Source organism: Rhipicephalus microplus, chromosome 9, assembly GCF_043290135.1.
Source record: "Rhipicephalus microplus isolate Deutch F79 chromosome 9, USDA_Rmic, whole genome shotgun sequence".
NCBI lineage: Eukaryota > Metazoa > Arthropoda > Arachnida > Ixodida > Ixodidae > Rhipicephalus > Rhipicephalus microplus.
This window is the reverse complement of record NC_134708.1, coordinates 19467335-19487358: the sequence shown is the minus strand read 5'-3', so window position 1 is coordinate 19487358 and position 20024 is coordinate 19467335. Positions and strand designations below refer to the sequence as shown.

Here is a 20024-nt window from a genome sequence, read left to right as displayed (position 1 = left end):
AAGAAAGGCTGAGTGTGCGGGCCAACACACACACACACACACACACACACACACACACGGACAAGAAAGGGAGAGAGATAGGGGAGGTCGAGGAAAGAAAAATACGCAACTTCTGCAGCCCTAAGGGAGCACGACTCAGCGAAGAAAGACACACACTGCTGTGTACCTCCTCTCTCTCTCTCTCTTTTCTAAGTTCCTTTGTGAAAATGAATATCAAGACTCACTCACTGATTGAAATAAAAAAAAAGAAGCGTATTATCGAAGAAGAAAATTAAGGACAGAACAAAAACTCAACCAGGCGCTGACTTACTCAGTCACTCACTTGCCCTTTACTTTCATTCGTTCGTTGATTCTTTCCAGCAATTTATTCCTTGATTGATTCATTCGTCCGTTTGTTCATTTCGTCGTTCATATGTTTACTACGTGCTTCCTTGTGCATTCGCTTGTAGACTCCAAGCCGGCGTTGGGCAGTCGCTCGCCATGTTGTCGTCCTCACGTGTGCTGTAGTTCATTGTTCGACTGCGAACTCTTTTTCGGCGGGGTCGTCGCGCCGCTGCCCAGTGGCCGTCCGGCCTGGCCTGGCCATGGCCACCACGCAGGCTGTGGTCATTTGCGCAGGCGGCCAAGTGCGGCCACTGGCCCTGTCTATTACTGTCGTTCTATCCGCTCTTTTCTTTCTTTCTTTCTTTCTTTCTTTCTTTCTTTCTTTCTTTCTTTCTTTCTTTCTTTCTTTCTTTCTTTTCTGTTCGCGTAGATGACGCTGCGTCCATTGTCTCGTACGAGGAGCAGCGTCGGCACAAGTCGTCCAATGCCTGCCTGCCTCGCTCAGTTCCGTCGTCGATAATGCGAGTCGCGAGTTCGTTTCTGGAAAGGAGGCGGGGTCGACGTCGTCTTGCCCGGAGCTCCCGACCTTTCGACGGGCCGCACGAGGTGACCTCGCGACTACGTACATGTATGAACCCGTCGAAGTAACCACATCGTGCTCTGTATAGTGCTTGACGCCAGTGCCCTCGCCGTGACTCGTACACGTGCCGTATCGGCTTTCCCGCAGAAATTACCGCACGGTGCTGTGCTAAACACGGCGCATGGCAATGAAGGCTGCAGGTACTTATGGGTCTAATCTAAGAAACGGGGCTTCGGACGTTTCGCGAAACGAGCAGGTGGGCTTTCTCCGCCATCTGGCGATGGGGTGAGTGCACTAGAGTATTAGCCGATAAGTGTTCTTCTTTCTTAAAGGCCTCATTAAAGGCGAAAGTTGACCGTCAGTGGCGTCGACGTCGACAAGTGTGATGCGGAAATGGCATAACGCGATGACGTCACAGCGCCAGAATTTGTTGATTTATTTATTTATTTGTGGGGTTTAACGTCTCAAAACCACCATATGAGAGACGCCGTAGTGGAGGGCTCTGGAAATTTCCACCACCTGGGGTTCTTTAACGTGCATCCAAATCTGAGCACACAGGCCTACAACATGACGTCGACACGTGTGATGCGGAAATAGGCATAACGTGATGACGTCACAGCGCCAGAATTTGCGACGTCACGTAACGTGCCGTCACGTGATGCCGTCTTCGCGTGACGTCGCCGCTTGGCAGAATGTTCGGCCGATTGCAGTGACAGTGCATAACTACAGGCGACGTCCATAAACTTTTGTGAAGCCTCCGGAACTGGAGCCGGGTGGAAAATCACCCTAGGTGAGTGATTGCGCGAGCGAAACAACTTTATTGGGTCCACGATAGGCGCGAGTTAGCTCGACGTCACCTGGCTATAGGTCCACTCAGACGTGGTCAGGTTAAACCTGACTGCCTTCACGTGGACCCTCTGAGCGGCCAGGAATCGAAAGGTCAGTTCCTAAGTCTTGATGAGCCTGTTCAGTTCCTCTTGGTGGAGAAAAAAAAAAAGGCCAACAAAGGCACAGCCCTGGAGGACATGCTCGAAGTCCGCATAACCGCCACACATGGATTGATTGATTGATATGTGGGGTTTAACGTCCCCGAATCACCATATGATTATGAGAGACGCCGTAGTGGAGCGCCCCGGAAATTTCGACCACCTGGGGTTCTTTAACGTGCACCCAATCTGAGCAAACGGGCCTAGAACATTTCCGCCTCCACCAGAAATGCAGCCGCCGCAGTCGGGATTCGACCCTGCGGCCTGTGGGTCAGCAGCCGAGTACCTTGGCGACTAGACCACCGCGGCGGGGCCACACATGGCTTGGGAACCGTTCGGGATATATTATGCGAAGGGATCGGGTAAGTTCTTGTTTGGGGCAGTCTTGAGAGTGACAGGTCGGGCCCTACCGAGCGAGAGTGCAGAAGTGTTTCGGAAGGTTGTTGATGTTGTTAGTACGTCGCATTCAGTTTCTTTCGTAATATTCTTGCCCGCAGGCGAAAAAAAAAAAGGAAAGTTCCAGTAGCGTCATTGTCACATTGAAGCAGGTTAATCGCCAAGGGATAATGCTGCCTTATAAATAACATCATCCCAGCAGCCATGCTGGAGTACCATCGCGTTAAGATTTTGAGTCCGTGATGACTCGTGCAAGCTAATGCATTTTTTTTCTTTTTGTTTAGTTTGCTGTTGTGTTTTCTTTCGTACCTTTTCTATTTATTTCCCTTCATCTTCTTTAGTGCTAGCACCATGCATGTAAAACGTCGTCTCGATGACTGGAACGTACTCCAAACTCCCAAATATCCGGCTGGGGTTTGATCGTTGATTGTCCTAGCTGGAAAGCTTGGAACACTTGTTCAGCGACTGCAAGACATCGCGAAAAAAAACAAAAAAAAACCCCGAAGAGACAGGAAGAACATGCTGACAGCGTCAGGCGGTGACTGCCCAGCAGTGTTACCGTTGGTAGTCAGTGCCGCTGGTTCTGGTTTTTCGCGCTTGTTTGCACTCACGAGACGGTACACACCAGCAGGCTCAGGCCCTTGTAGAGTTTATTGCGCACTTTCCGCGTACCCCGCGATTTTTTAGGGCGTATAGTATTTAGCTGGGGCACTTTCTTGCGGAAACGACCTATAGAGTCGCGGCTAAATTAGTGTCCGGCGCGCGCTGAATGTGCGGCGGAAATTGGACCCGGAAAAGTGGAGAGAGTGTGCTGGCGCTCGCTATACGCTGCATTGTGTGAGCTGCAGCCTGCCTGGCTCTACCTCGACTTTATTGAGGTCTCTAAAGCTCGAAACTATGAAGCAGCGGCATGATGGGATCATTGAAACAGAAACATTAGGGAGACCTCGTTCGTAAAATAATAAAATACAAAGTTAAGTTAACCTTAGTGCGAACTTCGCGGCGAGCTTTCCATAGAAGAACCTGTTGTACAGCGTTCGAAGCGCACATTATCAAGTGAGGTAGATGGATAGTAATAACGACTACTATAATAATAATAATAATAATAATAATAATAATAATAATAATAATAATAATAATAATAATAATAATAATAATAATAATAATAATAATAATAATAATAATAATTTCTGGCGTCTTACGTGCCAAATTCACGATCTTATATGAAGCACGTCTAAGCGGGGGACTGGGGAATTATTTCGACCACCCGGGGTTCTTGAAGGTGCGCGAAATCCAAGTACAGGGGGATGTTCTTTGCATTTTGTCCTTAGTGAGATGCGCTCGCTATGGCTAAACATTCGCACTGACGGAAGTGCTGCTCCAATTGCTCCAAAAGATAAATGCTGCTCCATACTGCTCCTAAGTGCAATATTTGCTAGTAACTGCTCCAAACTTGCTCCGAAATGGTGTTGGCAAACTAAAAAAAAAGAATGAGGTCGAACGATTCATTGCACCATCTCGTGAGCATAAGCGAAACCGAAAGCAAGTGGTATGCGCTGTTCATCCTATAGTATGCTACTCAGTGGCATAAATCCAGAAAGAATCTCAAGGGGTGACTAATATCTGGCCATAGTGTCCAATTCAAATTTTCAATGTGGGTTGTATTTTTATTTTATTTATGTAGGAATTAAATCATGTTTTCAAAAAAATAAAGAAAACGAGCATGGGGTTCGAGCTCGTGCAATTGAATTGTTCTATCCAGTCTTTTTTTTTCACATTTTTTTCTGATTTCCATAGTTCACGCTGCTGAGAGGCGTTTGACACAGGTATGCAGTAAAAGATAAAAAGCCTTTGAAAAAGTTACTTAACTGTTAACTCAATTATATCACGTGCAACCCCGCCCATGATTTGCGTCAACTATAGTGCTTGTATACTAGCTGCATACTAGCATACATCATGTTTAATAATAAATATAAATATTTATTAGATGCTTAAGTGATGTTTCAGACTTCAGGGGTTGTTAGGAACATGCATCTGCTCCAAAAACACCAATAGCAACCCTAAGTTATAGCATTTTTTTTTTTCTGTTCAAAAGAGACTTGAGCCTGCTCCAAAGCACCATTTTTGTTAATGCTCCAGAATCTGCTCCAAGAAGCGAAAATGTCGCTTCCATCACTGCATTCGAACCCACGCCTTCAAAGAAGACAAAGAAACGGGAACGCTTCACTGCAAGGCAGGGAGTTTATCCGACGTATAGAAATCGCTCGCTTATTACTACATGCGTGGGAAAGGGTAGCTTATATTATAGCAGGGGCAACGTCACAGTACAGTACACGTGTATTATTCTATTACATTGCGATGGCTGCGGATAGTTAGGCAACGTTGGTGACTGCTGGTGTTATACGAGTGGATTTCTTTCAAAAAGTAATGTTCTGCTGAACGAAAGGTCGCGGGTTCGTTCCTGGACGCGCCGGTCGCATTTTGGAGGAGGCGAAATGCCTCAATGATTTGCGCCTCCTTGATATATGGTCATTTTCCCCTCTGCATGCCATCGCGAAAACAATTTCGGGGGGGGGGGGGAGGAAGGGCGCGCTCGGTGTGTCTAGAGTTACTGTATATGATACCTTTAGGTAGCATATAGAGTAACTCTAGGCATGCCACTGCTCCGCCGTGGTGGTCTAGTGGCTAAGGTACTCGGCTGCCGACCCGCAGGTCGCGGGATCGAATCCCGGCTGCGGCGGCTGCATTTCCGATGGAGGCGGAAATGTTGTAGGCCCGTGTGCTCACATTTGGGTGCACGTTAAAGAACCCCAGGTGGTCGAAATTTCCGGAGCCCTCCACTACGGCGTCTCTCATAATCATATGGTGGTTCTGGGACGTTAAAGCCCACATATCAATCAATTAGGTGTGCCACCCCCTCCTCTGGTTACGTCACTTCGGCGTCCCTCATAACCATGTCGCGGTTTTGGGACGTCTATTACTATTATTAACCTTCGAAGGTTGTGTGTTCGGATACCACATACGGAAAAAGGGCGTTTTCTCGTCCACTTCAATTCAGCCTTACGTACTGCGATTTAACTAACTGCTCTACAGCTGGAATCAATTACCATAACGCCGCGAAAGCCTTCTTTTGCCTTCTTGTCTGTTCCGATTCGTATGGGCAATACCTTGTGTAATTTCCAAGCCATTCGTGACGACGAAGTCGGCGGAGTAACCCCGCTTAAGAATCCGTGTCGCTATTGCGACGACGTTCCAGCCTTCCGCGAACACTCCGGGAAAAGAAACCGGCTTATTTAATTAAAAAAAAAAAAGCACCGTGCGCGTCCTCGTCGATGCGCGCTTTCTCGCGCCGGGGTGCGTAAGAGTACGCGCGGTAATAAACCTGTTTCTCTTTGTGCCTCGTCGTCAGGCATGAGTGGTCGCAATTCATCGGGGGGGGGGGGGGGGGGGTCCCTTCTTCCCCCTCCGGCTTGTCTTGGCTCGTTACGTGGCTGCGCCGTGACCGGGAATGTCGTTTACGGGACGCGTCTTACCTGCTTTTTAGGACGCCCCCCGAAGCGGCGCGTCTCTCCTTCGCGGGACGTGATTGATCTATTGATTGGTTTTCTGTTTGCGTATACTAATCGTATTTTACGCAAACTAAAACGCAGCTTGTGTCGGACCCCCCCATAGTCGTAACGGCACGCCCGGGCCGGTATCGGGCCCAGTGTATCTTCCGGAAAGAAGGAACAACTCTTTTTTTGGACTCGACCTAAGGAACTTGACCATAAGTTATACCAGTGAAGTATAGGGTCGGTGGGCCGCTGCCCTGTGCAGCCAGCAGCCTTGGCGACCAACTCTGGGCCGTCCAGCAGGCCCGCGAGACGGCGGCCGGCCAAGGTCCCCACGCGGGAGACCCAAGGCCCGGTCGGCGGCGAAAGCTCTGCCGGACTTCTAATAAAGTTGTTACCAACCAACCAACCAAGTATAGGGTACATTAATTATTGTATTTAAGCGCACTGTAGTAGTTATGATATAAGCTTAAATGAATTGAAAAAAAAAATTACCATTTCTGTCTTTGGGATCCAAACCCACAACCTTAATTGAACAACGACCGAAGGTGCTTCCCGGTACGCGCTTCGTTAGTTATTTCTACACCTGTAAATTGAGGACGACGCAGCGAGCAATGGAAAGAAAAATGGTAGGTGTAACCTTAAGAGACAAGAAGAGAGCAGAGTGGATTAGGGAACAAACAGGGGTTAAGGATATTATAGTGGAAATCAAGAAGAGAAAACGGACATGGGCCGGGCGTGTAGCGCGTAGGGAGGATAACCGCTGGTCATTAAGGGTAACTAACTGGATTCCCAGAGAAGGCAAGCGGGTTAGAGGGAGACAGAAGGTTAGGTGGGCAGGTGAGATTAAGAAGTTTGCGGGTATAAATTGGCAGCAGCAAGCGCAGGACCGAGTTGACTGGCTAAACATGAGAGAGGCCTTTGTCCTGCAGTGGACGTAGTCAGAATGATGATGATGATGAATCCGTGGGAGTAGGGTGCATCGAGGCACTCTATGTGGGAGTGTCAGCTAGCGCCGCTCGTGGCCTAAGCGGCAAACGTGGAACCCCCCTCCCCCCCCGCCCCCCAGAGGTTATGGCTTCGGATCCCACCGACCTAAAGGGTGATTTTTGGTCCACTTTTAATTCATTTAAATTTACGTCCAGTACTGCATTACAGTTCGTAATTGTTTGGAGTTTCAGGTCTCAAAACCAAGCTATTATTACGAGGTACTCTTTAGTGGAGGGCTCCGGGAAATTTCGACAACTTGGTGGAGGGCGGAGGGGCTACTGTTCTGACTCTGTGTAAATGCGACCTCCGCGGCCAGCGTTCGATCCCGCGACCTTCGTCTCAGCAGAGTCGAGCACGGTAACCAGAAGACCACCGTGGCGGGGGCATTGTGTGTGTGTCTGTTCGTTCTTGCTTTATTGCAGCGTTAGAAACTGCGCGAAAGTTTCGATGCTCATTGCGTCCTTCGCATTCGATATAACGAATGTCGTCATACATCGAATTGAGCGTGACGTAGCGGCTGCAGGCGCACTGTCTTTAAGTGGTGGTGGTTAGAAGATGAGAAAAGACACCTAATTTCTGCAACCCGGTCGGGAGCACGGCGCAGTGCCTCTGTATTTAAGTGACGTGGCACCGTCTATGCAAGGCTGGCTTCCCTCAGAAAGCATTGTTTTTTTTTCTTTTGTTTTTGTTTTTCTTTCCTTCGCTGTTCACCTTCTCTGCAGTTCATTGCGACGCTTTCACCCCATCCGCTGGGGTCGTTTCTTTCTTTCTTTCTTTCTTTCTTTCTTTCTTTCTTTCTTTCTTTCTTTCTTTCTTTCTTTCTTTCTTTCTTTCTTTCTTTCTTTCTTTCTTTCTTTCTCGTAACGCTACAGAGAACTTGTCTGCCGGGCCAGATCCCATCTCAGCTGGGGGTCACTAGCACCATGCGACTACGGCTACGTTTTCTTTCTCGACGCTGGCTTCCCGCTGCGTCGTTACTCGGAAGTGTTACAGCGTGGAGGAGACGGGGGATCTTTTGAGCCGCATTCTCCACCGCTGCTGAAGGATTCCACGCCTACTTCGGAGCGATGACTCCGTCGCGCCGCGTATATTTTTTTTTTCTTTCGCGTGTCTCGTCCTGTACGTCGTGGAAAAAAAGACGTAAAAAGAGATTACTTTCGAAAGTTTGTATGTGCAGAAACGGCAATATGAGGCGCGTCGGGTTGTGGAGGAGGGGACGGGGACGGAGGCTAAAGGGAAGGCTTCCGAAGTACCGATTACCTTTGATCCACCACCTGGGTTTCTCTGTGCGCACCCGTGTTGAAGGGGTACTGACGCGAACATATTAATTTGCCCTTTTTGTTGCGTTAAAAGAAAAAGTCGAAATTCCCGTAGCCCTCCACTACGGCGTCTCATAATCGTGTCGTTGTTCTGGGAGGTTAAACCCCACATATCAATCAATAAATTGCGTCAAATGAAAAGGCAAGCGCGCAAAAGCCTAGAAATGTTACTGCTAACCGTGGTGCATACACTGAGAAAATAACTATACAGTATGTTTTCGAAATTTAGTTTCAGTTCATACTGTACTCTGACGTCACAACATGGTATGAGCTTCTTTCATGTGCTCGCGTAACGTGCGAGAAGAAAAAAGAAAGCAGGGAGCCTGATGTCGCGCCGCCAGCCTTTGTAAGCCAATCCGTTTTCAAGCCAGCAGTTACGGCCCAACACGTGACCTTTCGTATCAAAATCACGCAAGCAACGAGACTCGCCGAGACTTCAGAGTGCGGCGCCCGGTAGCTCTTACATGAAGCGCGCTTGTTCGGCGCTGACTGACCGGCTCACGCAGGCGGTTCAAAAACGGAACACCGTCGAGAGTTTCAAAACCTACCGCCGCACCCTCTGACGTTTTGGTCACGTGTTGGGCCGACACGGTGGGGCTTCACTCGTGTCACGTAATGCTGCCTCCTCTCTTTCTTCATTCCTCCACGTCGCGCAAGGTATCCTGACATTTCCACGACCGTTTCGCACCGTGAGCGGCCATTTTGGAAGTTTTTGGTACCTAACGCCACGACAGCCAGCCATACTGCTGCTTGAAGTGACCAGGATTAGGAGCGCCCGTGGTTGATTTCTCCCCCCCCCCCCCTTTTTTTTTTTTTGCTCTTATGTCCGTGATCTGGACGCTGTTTCCTTAGCGACGACTACTTACGAAATAGCTGTGCTGTTTTGTCGTTCTAAGTCGCGTTGCATCATCCTTCGCGTCTTATATCCAGACAAGTCGCTCGACGGCCCGTGAATCTTCTCGCAACGTTCACGCTATACCTACGGGCTCCTGCAATTCGTACGTAAAAGAACGGCACCAATGTAATCGTAACGCCGTCTGTATAATATGAGCGGAAAAACAGCAGAAACGGAAGTGCCAGGACGGTCGCCGAACGTCATTTCCTCTCGTGCTGTTTTCCGCTCACGCTTCGTTTACACTGTGTTGCACCGACCGGCATAGCGCACTATAATGCCATCTTGAATCTCGTGCTATAGATGCCGTTTTTTTAGGGATGTGTCGCGTACCCAAACGTGATGGAGACTTCTCGGTTGCGTTGCTAACGACGGAATTAACGTTATCGACATCTCGCTACTCAAATTTAAAGCACGTTTAGCGGCCGGACTTGACATTCCCGGGATTACGGCATACTCTGTTCCGATTTGCTGTGGTTCGTTGGAAAGAAGAAAAATAAAATTTGCCTCCAAGTTAAATCTGTCCTTTTTGTTCTGTCGCCGATATTCTCATCAGCGGAAAAGATACCTGGTAGCTCCACTTGAAAAATTGGGATTAGAATTAAATGTGGCAGTAATTTTGTCGTCGTTTGGGTGCATTAAATTCGGTTATAGCCACAGGGACGTCTGCTTTGCGGTATTTGAATACATAATTGAAACAAAGCGATTGCCATGTTAATCTGCCTATATATCATTTTAGACCCACCATTACCTCTGTCTGAAATCGCTTCTGATAGCCTGCATCGCTCCCCGCTCAGATATACTCCTTTTTCGATTTTCGGCTTTTCTCTCTATATTTTTTTCAGCCCAAAATTACGTTTTGTTTGAAAAACCATTAGCCTTTTAGTTAAGATCCTGCCGCCCGGTTCTTGGCCGATCCCCCTTTGTGGGTGTGCGCCAGAGTATGAAGGACCATCATCATCATCATCATCATCATCATCATCATCATCATCAAATCTGTCCAGTTCACACTTGATTAAGGTTATTTTGGAATACGCCAGTCCTACGGAAAACTTCGCTTTTCTCTCTCTCTCTCTCTCTCTCTCTCTCTCTCTCTCTCTCTCTCGCTATTCTATGTTGCTTTTAAATGGCGATTACTGCACAAGAGCCACCGTTCAGCTTGTGTCAAGGCTAGTAATTGTCGGCAAAGTCCGCTCTTCGCGGTTCCGCGAAAAGACCCCATTACATTCGACGCCATGGTCGCCTCGGTAGAGTACGGCAGACAGAAGAGTAAAAAAAAGTGAGCCGTGACGCGAAAGCGGGAAGCGATGGCTGCTCATCTCCAATCTCCGCTCGTCAAAGGAAGCCCCGAGGCTACCACGACGGCGTGGACGCCGCTGTCAAAAGCCCCTGCGATGCGCTGCCGACGCTCGCCTTCGTTCATGTTGACAACTGCGTGCACGACGATGCTGTGGAGAGAGAGAGAGAGAGAGAGTCTCACAAGGCAAATTACATCGAAGGTAACAGCGCTGTTTAAGCACCAACGAGAAAGGTTGGTTGTTGATGTGATTAGGGTTACTCTAGGTATGGTATGTTAAACGTTATTAAAAACCTGAATATCAATTCTCAGGTTGACGCAGGCTGCTCCCACGTTGGGACACATATGTGTGCGCATGGGGGAGAAAGGCGTTGCCCCCCCCCCTAGTCACCTAACTGGGGGGGGGGCGCAGTCAGCCGCATAAATCTACATATAGGGGGACGCTGTGACTTGGGGGGGGTGGTAGAGGTACATAGACATGATGGAAAGGCTCTGAAACGAATCCCCCCCCCCCCCCCTGAAGAGGAACCCTGTGTGCGTTTATGTTGGGAAAGAGTTTGTACAAAAAAGCTTTTCGATTTCTGTACTGTTGTTACGATAACAACTAAACTGTATAAGGTAACGATAGGAGCTAAACTCTAAACCCAGCAGTCATGTTCGCCAGGACTGACAGGTTCAAATACCGTCCCCTGTACCTTTCGTGATTTTCTTGCCTGTTGTGTTTCATTAATGTTGTGCTTAACAACAAAAAAAAAAACCATCCCTTATATTACGGCTTTTTTTTTTTTTTGCTCATCCATCGAATCATGGAGCCAACTTTCCCTCGTGTTCGTGTGTTCCCTTCTGCCGTCCTGTCTACATAGTTGCGTTGTTCACGATGGCATGCATGTCCGCACATCATCTCGCCCAATATTGAGTTCTTGTATTGTGAATCACTTGGTTTTCGGGTCGATGAAGAGTGCAGCCAGCTGCGAGACGACGTGAATTATTTAGACAGAAAAGTGCCGGGAGGGAAGTATACACTTCCCCCCACCCCCTTTCCCGGCACCTTGAAATTTTCCATTTCTTGAACTTGACAAGACAATAACGAGTTGCTAACCTTGTAGTTCCAGAGTTCATTTATTGCTTACGGTGTGTGTAGCATATTTGATTTCTTGTACCTTACGTTTGCCCTCTTGTGGTTGTAATATGTGAAAAATAGATAAATAAATAAATATTAAGCCTCACGCAACGTGGAAGACCTTAACGTCTCTAGTCACCGCCTAAACTCGTTGTTTACGTTTATGCCCCTAGAATGAATGAAGTTCGTATTTGGTCACACCACCTCACTCTGAGAAAAAGATGGGTTTTTAAAAAGGGCGTCTTTTTGTCCCATAACAATAATCTTCTTGCGTTGCTTTTCTTGCGTTATCGCCGCACTTCCGGTACTTTCAGGCCATGAACATGTGCGTTATCAGCGTCGCATAGCATTCTTGATAGGGAAGTGGCCAGAGCCGAGTTTTGAAGAAGGGAAGTGCAGGCAAGCCCACGATGCAAGAATACTTTAGGCGAGTGAACACCGGGACAATCCACTACCCGATAATGTTCTGCTTCGCTAGGAGCCTGGGAGATGGCGCTAGAAACTTTGCCGCGGTAAAGCCCCTTGATCCCAAGATCAAGGGGCTTTATCTCAAGATCAAGGGGCTTTATCTCAAGATCAAGGGGCTTTATCCCAAGATCAAGGGGATAAGGCTTAAGGCCCGGCTTCTCCGCCCCCTCCCCCCCCGTCTCGGTGTAGGAAAGCCCCGTGATGTAGGAAAGTGGCGGTGCTTATCTGTCGTCGCCACAACACCCTCGCTGCATCGTCAAGCTCCTCCCTTATCACCCTCTCTTTCGTGGCGCCGCTCTATATGCGTGTCGCGTGGTTGATATCGCACGTTTACTCGGTTTTCTCAGATTTGGAAACCGTCGCTCGTGTGCTTTGAAGAATTTGCCAGCAGCCCGCCATGGTCCTCAGTCCGGCGAGCCATCTATCGGCACGCCGCAAAACAAGAATCGGTCCCTCTCCCGCCAAGCTCTCGCTTTGCGTCGTTCACTAACCTAAAGTATTCTTGCACCGTGGGCAAGCCGAAGGACGATTATTGTTGTGGGACAAAAAAAGACACCCTTTTTACTCGATCATTTTTTAGAGTGCTACTTATTATTTGTGCCTCTCAGTAAATTCACCCCCCACCCTTTTTTTCGGGGGGGGGGGGGGAGGGGAGAGTGGGGAGAGGATTGCCGGACGCTCTTCCATCGCACTTGTTTGTTGTTTATGACGTCCGGGTACATCTCAAGAGAAAATCAAAATTAAAACAGAATTGATATCGATAAAACGTAATTTCCATGAGAATAATCTTTGTAAAATGGAGGTGGAAATGTTGTAGGCCCGTGTGCTCAGATTTGGGTGCCCGTTAAAGAACCCCAGGTGGTCGAAATTTCCGGAGCCCTCCACTACGGCGTCTCTCGTAATCATATGGTGGTTTTGGGACGTTAAACTCCACAAATCAATCAAATAAATCAATACACCATCGTAAGGACTCGGTACAAGTCCACGCCATGAAACAGCAACGCATCTTCTTTCCTTTAGTTATAGCTGGACGCTGAAAAAAAAAAATGCTGTAGATGTGTAACGATTAGTCCTGTTGGTATACCGTCATTTCGAATACTCAACAGCGCTAAAGACGCGAGGCTGCAGCGCTCTGCTCATTGTTGCAAGTGTGGATGATTGTAAGTCAAAAAGAACGGGGGAGATCTGACCACACGCGAGATCATGGAGGCAGAAATCGGAGCCGGTGTGGCTTGGGTGGGTGGAGGCCAGCGCCTCCCTCGTGCGAATCCCCTGCCGACGCCCGTGCTCCCCGACTCCTTGGCAGAGGGACAGAGAACGAATGGATGCACAAATCTGACCAAATAATAGAGAGTAATAGTATACCGGGCTTACGTAGGTATACGTAGTGTACGTAAACATGGCGGCGCCCTCAGACGCCCGCTTCGAAGTGATTTTGGCGTGGTTGTTGAAATATTCACCTTGTCCGCCGCAAACGGCTGTTTTAAAGCGGCTTCGCTTGCCTACAGCTAGCTTCGATGACCGAGTATTACGGATAAGTTGGCGTAGTTTTTGAGATAGCTTCCCATATTAAACGCGCCTAGGCCTAACTACAAGATCGATGTAAACAAATCGGCAACGTAGATGTTTTCGTGTTTGGCGCGTGGTTCATATTTATTTACTTTTATTATCACTAAAACAAACTTCTAACAATGCTTCGTGCGGTGGTATATAGGCAAACATTCTCGTTTTCTTTTCAATTTCACCGTTTAAGTTATTAACCATCTAATAGGTGGCGCCACCATCCCAGCTGGGGCACGTAAACGCTATCCCGCTAAACTATAAGACGCTGCCCACAACGAACGTTTGCTGCACGGTAACGCCGTTCCCTTAACCTACGCTATCACGCTAATTGCAAACTATAACTGTCTAATAACGTCGTCGTCCAGCCACGTTGTCGCAAAGCCTCTCACTGCGCGAACACTCTATGCCTTCCTCACTGTCGTCGTGCACGTGACCCCGTGCTTATAGTTCAACGAACCGCATATACGCTTCTTCCTGACTCGGGTCGGGTGTCGTCTTTTTAACCATTCTGCCCCCCCCCCCCCCTCCGCCCCAAACACGCGTAACTCCTCCGTGGGGCCCACGCCTTATCGCGCGGCAACACGTGCCCCGAGTGCCCCTAGAGCTCTCCACTGAACGGCTGTCGCCGCATTTGCATTCCAACGTCCTCAGCACTGTCATCCAGTGTAGGAACTATATGGGAATAGCGCGCACTCTCACTTGAACGAAACCCCGCCGCGGTCGTCTAGTGGCTAAGGTACTCGGCTGCTGACCCGCAGGTCGCGGGTTCGAATCCTGGCTGCGGCGGCTGCATTTCCGATGGAGGTGGAAATGTTGTAGGCCCGTGTGCTCAGATTTGGGTGCACGTTAAAGAACCCAAGGTGGTCGAAATTTCCGGAGCCCTCCACTACGGCGTCTCTCATAATCATATGGTGGTTTTGGGACGTTCAACCCCACATATCAATCAATCAAATCACTTGAACGAACGCCGGTTTAACGAATATCTCAGAATAACGAACTCTTTTGAATATCCCCGCCGTTTTTTTTTTGTAATACGAATTTATGCAAAAATATTTCACTTTAAAGGGACTTCTGAGTAGTGAACGTTCTAAGACGAACGAACTGGATCTACGGATCCGGGCTCTCGTTTTTAAGATCGATTCAATGAAGTTTCGCGCTCTTCGGCACTGGCGAAGCCGATGCCTGCCGCTCGCAGGTCGCCTCCACATCGGTGGTGGCGAAACGTCGCTTGCGCGTGCAGCGCTGCTGAGGCAAAGCGGCCGTGCGGGAGACGAAAACCGAGTCACGTGCTCTTTAGTATATACACGATTTTCTTTTCGTCTCATGCGCGCCGCCATCTTGGACCGATAAGCGTCTCTTTTGTAGATTTTCAACGTCACAACACGAAATGATCGTGGACATGAAACGTTGAATGTGCCGCCGTCAAAGCGATTTGGTGCGTGTGAGTTCGCCGTAGCACTGTTTGTTTATTTGTTACGAATACTAAACTGCAACGTTATCAGTCCAAGATGGCGGCACTTGAGTGCGTTTGGAAAAAGGGTGTGTAGCTACACACGTATTGGAAACTCTATGGCTACGCAAAGCTCTCAGATTTGGAAATTGTTTCCAGCGTTCGTGCGAAAGCCAAAGAAGAAGTGCGCGATGAAGACGTAATGGCTAAGGCTGGTTCAAATTATATATCTCTAGACAAGGCTGTGCGATATACTAAAAAAATGGTGACAGGCTTCGCGCCACAGCAACAACCTGTGGCCGAGGCAGCGCATGTAAACGTATACGTTCTCTTCACAGCTTTGCCTCTCCTGCAGCGCTTAAAAGAGGTGATACCATCGAATTTCGAGGCCGTAACAAGCCTCTCCTGGGTTTCCCTCTGTATGCAAGCACATTCTACACGAGCGGTCGGACACAGCGTACGTTTAGAATATATTTTAATTATCTTCCAAAGTGTATACCTGAAGTCCGCCTCGGTGGAACGGTGCGCGGCTACGGTGTTCGGCCCAAAGGTAGCGGGTTCGATCCCGCTCGTGGCGGCGGTAGCATTTTGATGGGGGCGAAGTGGTAGAAATCCGTGTATACTGTGTGATCTCAGGGCACGCCAAAGAACACTGTATACGGTCGAAATTCCAGGAGCCCTCCGCTACGGCGTCTCTCACAATCATATCGCGGTTTTTTTCGGGACGTAGAACTCCATTAGAAAAAAAAAAGAAAAGTGTACCCTTTTTTGTTTATTTGCGACAAAGACTTGCCTTTAAGGCATAATTGATTGATTGATTTGTGGGGTTTAACGTCCCAAAACCACCATATGATTATGAGAGACGCCGTAGTGAAGGGCTCCGGAAATTTCGACCACCTGGGGTTCTTTAACGTGCACCCAAATCTGAGCACACGGGCCTCCAACATATCCGCCTCCATCGGAAATGCAGCCGCCGCAGCCGGGAATCGAACCCACGACCTGCGGGTCAGCAGCCGAGTACCTTAGCCACTAGACCACCGCGGCGGGGCGCCTTTAAGGCATAATATTTCTTGCAAGTGTGTTTGTCAAATTTGCGCCGATAGGCCGGTGTTGTGTATGAAGTGAAGTAGTGTCTCGCGGAATGTGTTCTCATGTGTCCCTTAGCACATCAGTGTACTAACCCCCGTATTCACAAACGCTCCTCGACTCGACTTCCACCCTTCGCTTGACAGAGTTGAGCACTGCGCCACCGCTCGGCTGAAAATGACGCTGTGCTATACTCAAGAATCGCAGCAGATTATCGCTGAATGCAGTGACTTGCCGTGCCTACAGACGGCGCTCCCGTCGGCTTTCTGAAGTGAAGGTGAAGTGTTGAGTGAAGAAGGGACGTTCTAGAATACGGGGGTAAGCGCTCGTTCTCCCGATCGAGGCCCATCGCAAGCGAGTCCATGCAGCGCTGACCTATAGCTCTATATAAAGCACGCTGTGTTGGGCCAGTTTGCGCTTCGTTACTTGATAGACGTGGTGGCGCAAGTTTTAAGAACTACATATAGGAAGGGCAACGAAAGTTGTAATGACGTCACGCCAGATGTGGGGCGAGCATAGGCGTGCGCAGGTTTTTCCGTTCAGTTGGGGACGAAGGTTAATCGCTCTGCTCCTCTCCGTATCCACTTGATTTCCGCTGTGCCCAAGTTGTTCATTGTTCCGGTGAATATTCAGTTTAGCGAAATTTTATTTCGTTTAGTTTAGTTTGACCCATTTTCTTCAGTTCCTTGAATTTCACTCAAATGGGAGTTCACTGTTTACTACAGGGCACTAGCACGACCGTTCGTGTCATTTAATCTACAAAACTGTAATCTGTTACAATGTTACCAGGAGGTTGTGAAAAAAAAAAAATGGCTGGCCTTGCTAGGTTATTACCAGAGAGGGTCAAAAATAAATAAATAAACTCGCTTAGGGAGCAAGTCGCGGAGGCCATGACACGAAAACAGACGCTAATCGGTTCAGAACAACCTGACGGTATATAAATTACGGGGTTTGTTTGCTTCTAAAACAGAAAGCGTATATGTTTATTACTAAGCCTAAGAACAAAAAATGAAAACAAAATCGTTACGGGGATTAAATTATTGAACCATGCCCCTATCAATATGGCGGCTGCAGCCGCCACTTCTTTATACGGGCATGATGAGATGAACTGCCGGCGTTTCTCCTGGCACGCCTGCGAGTTTATTGTGGCAACTTTTTTCGGGTTATATACTACTCCAAGTGTGCCTTTGCGGTAATTAGTTTTCCTTTGTAAGCTTCTAATTCTTGACAAATTTTATTTCAGATCACAAATAATCATCTCGATGTGTTGCTTTTGTTGGCGTAACTGTCACATATTTGATAATTAACGTACAGCATTTAAAACTAACCGACCAAAGCCTCTTGTTCGCTAAGTTGGGAGACTAGCGTGTTCCCGAGAGCATTGTGGTTGCAAAAGCTCGCTTCAATTTTGCTTGCGCCCCGCCGCGGTGGTCTAGTGGCTAAGGTGCTCGGCTGCTGACCCGCAGGTCGCGGGTTCGAATCCCGGCTGCGGCGGCTGCATTTCCGATGGAGGCGGAAATGTTGTAGGCCCGTGTGCTCAGATTTGGGTGCACGTTAAAGAAACCCAGGTGGTCTAAATTTCCGGAGCCCTTCACTACGGCGTCTCTCATAATCATATGGTGGTTTTGGGACGTTAAGCCCTACAAATCAATCATCAATCCATTTTGCGTGCAATTCATTGCGGCATCTACCACTACAGAAACTTAAAAAGAAAACATCCTTGATTACACCCGATGCATTAAACGAGGTACACACAAATTCTGTGTGCTCATTTCCTGCTCTAGATGCACGATCGCAGTGCAAGAGGTTTTTTTTTTTTTTTTTTTTTGTACAGGAAGCATTGCGGTGAATTCGCGTCTCTTGAACGCCCGACGCTGTTTCTTCAGTCTCCGCATGCTGTATAGCGCGTCGTCGTCTTCAGCGGGAACGGGTTTGGCCGGTGGCAAATCTCGGTCGTGTATATGCACGTAAGTACGTGCTCCAACAGGGACAGATAACGCGAGTGGTTCTCCGGGAGAGAGGGTCCCTTCTTATCAGGGCCGGAAGACATCATCGGCGTTGTTGTTGTGTCGGGGGCCTATATCTCGACGCATTGTCGCCTTTAAATCTGCGGCCTGCAGCTTCGTTTACCTGCCGTTTCGGGAGCCAATGCCCCCTTCCAACTCGCTCGTTCGAGTTTATCTAATTTATTGACGTGTGCGCTATCGGGAGTCGCCGATTCGAGTAATAGATGTTGTGCCTCGTGGTGCGTGGGTCACGTTGTTTATTGGTCGTTCGGTGCGACCTCGCGCGACTTCTGATTGGTTGGTTCGTCGGTGGTCCTGGCGCAGCTCAGCCCATTTGGGGTGTTTAGGTCATGAATCGTTATAGATATCTTACGGATGAGTTGCATCCCGGTATATTTCTTCCTTTCTGATATTTTTTTTTTTCGGGTCTTACTTAGACGGAAATATCTTCATGATCTTCTTCTTTATTGACTTTTTGGACAGCCGGTTGTGGACGCCTGCAATGCGCAGAGTGGTGTGCGTATGGCACTGTAGCGGCCGGCAGTTTCCGTGGCGCTAATGCAATGAATGTGTTGCATTGCTAGAACTGAGGATCGCCAAAAATATTACAAAACACAGTTTGCCGTTGTCCCAACACGAAGTTGCGCTCAAATTCGCATTAGGGCGATATTGTTATCGTCGGAGAATTTCTTTTTCTTGTTTTCTTTAAAGTTATTTACTGACGTCTCTCATGTTTGTCACGTGGATCGCGTGGCAGTTGCTCGCCCTTCGTGATGAGCATGATCATTGATTGATTGATTTGTGGGGTTTGACGTCCCAAAACCACCCATATAAGATTGTGAGAGACGCCGTAGCGGAGGGCTCCGGAAATTTCGACCACCTGCTGGGGTTCTTTGACGTGCACCCAAACCTGAACACGCGGGCCTACAGGAAGAGTTAATCGGTGTCTCGTGAGAACATATATCCTTTGACCTGTGCTTTTGATGATGATGATGATGATGATGATGAACCTTCAGCTTTGCTGGCACTCGCCCACAAAGGGGGATCGGGCAAGAACTGGGCGGCAGGATCATCAAGTGTGCTAAGTAAGGCATTCAGGTAGTCTCGTAGCCGTAAATAATAACAATAGACTAACAAGGTAACCTTTTTGTTGCCATTATGTACTCGCACACAGCGAGAAAAACCTCCCTGTAGCTATAACCTAATGTAATCCCTCCGAAGGATAAAATTAGTTCCACGTTTATTTTTAAACCTATAGCTTCTCAATTGGTTCGACCAGGTATCTTTTCCTTTGATAAGCATATCGTTGACGGGATAAAAAGAACTGAGGTATTGATTCCGATTCTTTGCAAAAGAGACACAACGGAGATGCTGTTAGTCCAGCTTTATGTAGGTAGTAATTCAGATGCGGAATTCTGCATCGTAATCTGGTGATTGTAATTTCCAACTGCCGAGATACACACCACTGTTTGTTCCAGCAAAATCTTAGATGTGTTTTTCTTAGCGTTAGCTCAAGAAACTACCTAAACCTTTTTTTTTTTTCTTTAATCACACAAGTTCAGTGTCGCGTACACCGGCACTTATCCATTTAGTGTCTCATTTAACGAGGCACTAAGTGAGTGTGAGAAACGTGATTATGCGATGCAGCTAGCGCGTGATGTGGCGACCGCGCACACTCTCCAGGGTCGTGTAAACGGCCGAAATGGGGCGGCGTTCCCGCGGTGATGACGAAACTGTTTGGCGCATGCCATGCCCTGTGACGCCGTCGTCTCGCGTCTCGCCTCGGCTTCTCGTTTCGACAGAGCGCGTCGCCCACACGCCACCTGTACGCGACGCTGCTGCCGCCAAATGGTTGCGCGAGGACATAGAGTTCCCCCAAATTAACTAGAGAGGGCACTCTGGCGCTGCGATCGTTCAGCGACCACGGGAATGATGGGTAGTACCAACGCCTCCTCTACGAAGATGCCTGAGCAGAAAAACAGCTGCCACACCCTTT

At 48.4% G+C, this 20024-nt stretch overlaps 1 protein-coding gene across 1 annotated transcript in view; it reads left to right on the top strand.

Moving 5' to 3' along the window:
• The window catches only part of Fak (protein tyrosine kinase 2 Fak), a 91182-nt gene that overhangs the window by 5352 nt on the left and 65806 nt on the right, over nt 1–20024 (top strand). The window lies entirely within an intron of this gene.